The sequence below is a fragment of the Rhinolophus sinicus genome, linkage group LG13 (assembly GCF_036562045.2).
Source record: "Rhinolophus sinicus isolate RSC01 linkage group LG13, ASM3656204v1, whole genome shotgun sequence".
NCBI classification, from domain to species: Eukaryota; Metazoa; Chordata; class Mammalia; order Chiroptera; family Rhinolophidae; genus Rhinolophus; species Rhinolophus sinicus.
The window spans coordinates 58,941,361-58,947,360 of record NC_133762.1 but is presented as its reverse complement, the minus strand read 5'-3'; positions in this window follow the sequence as shown (position 1 = coordinate 58,947,360).

The following is a 6,000-nucleotide window of genomic DNA, read 5'->3' as shown; positions in this document are numbered from 1 at the left end:
CTGTGCATAGAAATACGTTTGCAACACCTTCAAAGATAAGAAACTACTGCTCTCTTCAAGAAAATTTCCTTATGTGTGATCACTGCTTTCAGAGAGGTAAATTCTTCTGAACTTTTCAGAAGCTGGAGACATTACTATAAAGTTGCCTAAGGAAAGTGGAAATCAACAGCAGAGCCATCTTTCAGGAAAAGATTTGGGCTATAAAATTATCTAGAGATACTTACAAGTAAAAGCCAGTATATTCCCAAGATTAATTTATGTTGAACTGTGGTTCATAAAATAGGCAGAAAATCTCAAGTGACCAGGAATTTATGAATTTTAGCTACTTCCTGATTCCAACAGATGAAAAGACTATTCTCACAGCTGATCCCTGGCACCAGGACTCTGGACAATGCCACTTCTCTCATGCTAAATAATTCAGAGTTCATTTCTTTGAACTGGCTGCTCAGCGCTCCCTTGATTTTGAGAGAAATCTCAACATTGAAAGCCGTTGTAATCTAAGTTCAAGTGATGATAATGATTACAATAATAACAGTAACTATAATGATGAATGGCACATAAAGCACTTACTATCTTGTCTTGTGTTAGTCGCAGCCTATGGACAGTGATACTATGGCCAGGAATGCCTGGGGCACTCACCTGGGCCTATACTACTTGTGGCAGCCCCCACAGACATGCTGAATATGCCCTTGTGGTTCTTACTATGATTTCGAAATGCTTCTCAGCAACAACCATCAGGGAACTTTGAAAGAAACAAGATTTATTATTCATAAGTCCTGGTCGGTACACAGCATGCCCAGGGCTACACAGAGAGGTGAGAGGGAGAGGGCGAGGGAGAGGCTGCTGTCCTGCTTTAATTGGTGTTGAGGGTAGGGTGCCTAGAGTTTTGAGGTTTCACTCTGTATTGGTAAATTTAAAACAGAACAGATGGAATTAGCGTACAAGAATGGAGAAGTGGGGTCACTCAAGTGGTCAGTATCTAGGTCACCCAGGGCTTTCTAAAAGGGGAACTTCATAGGGAACTAAATAGCCAGGGGAATGGCCTGGCTATTTATCTTGCTGTGTAGCTTGCAAAGTATTTATTCAAGATGGATGTCTTTCAAACGGATACCTGGGCAATCAAAAGCGTAAAGTCAGGCACTTACATTACAATCAAAAAAGCTAATTGTCAGGTACTTACACTTTATACCTGGCAGATACTGACTGCCCTCATTTAATCATCACAAAATCTATATGGAAAAACAGATGAAACTCTCATTTTATACAGCAGTACAAGAAGAATCTCTTAATCTAGGAAATGTAAGGAGGGAGTTGAACTGGTTTAAATACCCCAGTTTAATTTTTAGATGGTTGAAACACCTCAAAACTGGTGATGTACACTAAACTAGCTTTAATTAACCAACTCCCTTTCTTCCTCTCTTCTCTCATCATGCTACAGATAATTCCATTAGACAATGTCAGTTGAGGATCTACCATGTACAAGTCATGGCTCTGGGTGCAGATAATTCAGAGAGGCAAGTACAAGAAACCAGACTGTGTTCTACCAACACATGCTTTCAAGGTCCTCTTATTTGGGCTAAACTTTCCAAGGAGCCTGATATGGAACCTTCTGGAAAGGGAGAAGTCTCCTCAGAGGAGTTCAGGTCAGCCTTAGTTGAACAACTTCAAAGGCCACAGTGGCCTGTTCAACGATTAGTCTTTGAACAAAGTGGTTAAACTGTTGGTGGGAACCAGCTGCAGCCTGGTCTGGAACCAACTGGAGGCTGCTCAAGCTGAACAACTCAGTATCATGCTCCATTTGTGGGGTTACAACAAGCTTATTATCCTAGAGACAATTTAACATTTAGGGACCCAAACTAAATTTGGAGCAGGAGAAACTGTCAATTGCATAAAGGGGAGGCAGCATAAGAGGTCAGCCTTCACTTGTTTGTCTGGGCTGTTTGCATCATTCATCTTGCCTGCCCTTGACCTTCTCCTTGATCCCCACTCACATCAAGCCTTAAACAAACTTGAAAACTTAACGAGAAAAACTCTATGGTTGGTGGAAGCAGTGGATATAGGGGAAACAAAGGCAAATGGCCATGGCATGAAACTTCAAATATATCAATAGCCCAGCAGACGGCACTGGCACTTAAAGAAGTCACTTCCCAGCTCAAAAAACACTCATGGCACATCATCCAGTGCAAGACACTGCACTAAATCCCCACGTGGTAAAGTATAAAGTGGCCCCATGTCTGGAGTTGTTTTCTAGACTAATAAATTATATGTCCTGGAGGATTAGTTCTCTAATACAGTATCCACTGCAGCTTCCTGCTTGCATTGCTTCCATCTAGAATATTTTTGGACTTAGAACAGTTAGTTTTTAAAGTCTCAGCCAAGGCAGTTTTTCTCACCATTTAATGTCTCTCCCTTGCTGCATTCCTCCCCTCCTCCCTCACTTGTGCTGCCTGTAAAGCATGGAAGGGAGTTTCAGGTGGGCCTGAGCATAGGCAAGGGGAACCTCAGACTCCCAGGAGCCCACGACCTCAGGATTTATCAGTCAGTTGCTGGAAGCTCTGGGCACCCAGTGCTGCCCAGTTCTCCTTTTATAGGCTCCTTTAAAACCCCTCCCCAACTAGAGTGGAAGAGAAAGATGAGAAAGGTTTGGAAGAGGTTTCTCTCCCCCAGAAAACCCCAAGGCTACCACAGGAGTCCTCAGCTAGCTTTGTGGCTTCCCCTTGGTGCTGAAACAGGTTTCTTTCCAGTCCTTCTGGTTTCTTTCTGAACCTTATTTTTATGGGCTGAATTGTGTGCCCCCAAATACATATGTTGAAGCCCTAACCCCCAGCACTTCAGAATGTGACTACATTGAGAGATAGATCCTGTTAAGAGGTAATTAGGTAAAATGAGGTTATTAGAGTGGGCCCTAATCCAATATGACAGCTGTTCTTATCAGAAGAGATTAAGACACAGACACAAATAGAGGAAAGGCCATGTGAAAACACAAGACAACCATCTTCAAACAAAAGAGAGAGGACTCACCTCAAAAGAAACCAAACCTGCTGACACCTTGATCTTGGACTTCTAGCCTCCGGTACTGTGAGACAATAAACGGCTATCGTTTAAGCAGCCCAACCTGTGATGCTCTGTTATGGGAGCCCAAGCAGACTCACACACTCATAATTCTGATGTTACAGCACTGAGGAGAAAATGGGGTCTTCCATATAACCGGCCTATCACAAGACTTTAAACAGTCCCCAGTGCCCTTCCCTGGTTTAAAACAAGATGGAAATACCAAGTGAAAAACAGGGGGCTTTTGGGACTTGCCTCTTAGCTGTCCATTTTAAGGTGTATAACCCGCTGCAAGAGTTACTCTCTCCGCTTCCTGCTGATTGTTCTACTCAGGATCAGTGCCACCCCAGCCTCTACCTCAAAACCATTTACCCTGATGAGATGACTGGATCAGTATTGTCACTCAGAGTCGGACTTTGCCATGCCCCTCAGCCCCAAATAGGTGAGAACATGTAGCAAAGTAGGCTTTCACTGGGAATATTCTACAAACATAAAAAGAATTATGAAGAAGAAGTCAAGTTATTTACATGCTTGTGCTTCCAAAATGCATCTTTCTCCTACCTTCCTGCTAGCCTGCTCCATATTCCCTCGCTCTTCCCCCATATCCAGAAATAAACCTGGGAGTCTCCTGAATTCATTTGTGCACTTTACCTCAATCACTTTTCCCTGTAACTCATTCCGTATGTACATTACCCTCTGTGAGGAGTTCTGTCTGAGTTCTCTGTTTACTCTAAGTTTCCTAATTTTATGAAAAATTTCCTAACAGTAAGGTCAATTAGACTGTGGGATCCTATTCCAAGTAGAGTGGCAGAGTCCCCATCAGGGGTCCAGCCCAGCTTTGCCCAGACAAAGCATCAGAGAGCTCTGTACTGAAGACGCAGCGCTGTTAGTCCAAGCCAGCGGCATGATCTAATTCTGCAGATATTTTCCATCACTGAGTTTTTTGACTCCGAGTGAATTCTCTGACAATAAAATGACTGTTTTGCCATTTTCAACCGAAGCAAAATAAGCTGCTTCTTTTTCTGTTGGGAGAACCTTACAAAGAACAAGTCACAGTTGATTAATAAGATTTGTTTTAACGATTACTGAGGGTCTTTCATTATTGGTGCGATACCTGGCAAGTGCATACTTCATGTTTCAAACTGATAAATTTCAGGAAAGCCAACATGCAGAATAAACCAATACAATTTTAATGGATCAAATGCCTGCTTACTAAAAAAACCACAGTTCTCAGATCCACATTTTTATTAAAGCAGACTTTCATTTGGTGCTACAGATTTTACTAAACCCAGCATTTTTCTAAAGCAAATGAATCTTACAACCAGCAATAAATTTTATCCAAGAGATCGTTTTCCAATCAGTTCCATTACAACAAACCTATGCCATTATACTTACCTCGAAAATATACAATTACATATATTAGTGTGCACCAATGAATTTTTAATTTTTTGCCTGTTAGTTCAAACCACATGAAATATTTCTGCAACCGGATATTTTTATTGAGACCAAAGCATACACATACCAAACAATGCATTTCTATTCAGAGTCTTCTGAAGCCTAATCAAAAAAGTTTGTATTATCTGTTATCAATAAATTATTATTCAAACCATTCTTTTACTTGATTCTGCTCACTCTCTAATCCATTTGTGCACATTTTTGGCCAACTTCTATAATACCTTCCATATCTTTCCTATTGAGAATTCAGAGCACAGCAAACAACATATTATTGATATTGTTATTATTTTGCAGATTGTAAAATGTGTGAATCTCAGAATTCTGAAACTGGGCAAGACTTATAAAGAATTTTACTTTCAAATACCACAAACTTAGCGTTTTCTTTTTGTTTGCTTTGATGTACTTCTTATATGGCCAGTGGTCTCAACAACGCATGGTGAGGTCTTTAGGGTAAAAAGAAATTTAAGTATAGTGAGAAGAAATACTAGCATACAGAGAGGTTATTCTTTGGATCAGCTTGACTTGACCAAGCTTTTAGAATTCTCTGTCAGCTTTTCCCCAAAACTGAAACTCTTTAAAACTGGTCCCTGGAAGTAAACTTTTCTAGTTACATTTTTCTTCTACCTTCTGGCCAAGACAGAATGCTCTTTCCCAAATTCCCTGGACATGTATAAAGCCAAGTCTTTCCAGGCTGACTTCCCAGTTATAGCCATCACCACAGAAACACACATTCATGTGTGTGCATGAATTCCAAGTTGACACCCTGATTAGGTTGCTTCTCATCCTACACCTCCTATTCCAACAACTTCCTTAAATTTGTTACTTTTAACTAGGCCATGACTAAGGACAATACCTAGAACACTCTGTTTTGAGCTCCTAACTCAATCCGTCCCCCCCTTTGGCTGGAGATTGAGATGTAGGTCCCTGCATTCCTTGTAAGAGCCATCCCATAATCCCAGCTCTTCTGCCTGGGTTCCAGCCAGAAAACAAGTTCAGCTGCTAGTCTCTCACTTTTCAACCAAATGCAGTTCCTTATGCATCTACAGCCTGGAGCTCCCCTCCCACAACCCCAGTCACCAGTTCCAGCCCCAAACTAGAAGTCATAAAGAATTATCTATCCTGTTTTCCCAAAAATAAGACCTAGCTGGATAATCAGCTCTAATGCATCATTTGGAGCAAAAATTAACATAAGACCCGGTATTATATTATATTATATTATATTATATTATATTATATTATATTATAGACTCAGTCTTATAGTAAAATAAGACTGGGTCTTACATTAATTTTTGCTCCAAAAGAAGCATTGCAGCTGATTGTCCAGCTAGGTCTTATTTTCAGGGAAACACAATAGATCAACATTTTTGTTGTTGTTTTCTGGTCTTTAGAGTTTTTGTCTGTATCTTCAATATTTTTTATAGCTACTTGTCAAGATAAATAAGTCCTATTAAAAAAATAAAACTAAACAGAGTGAGCTTGAAGATCTAATTGGCT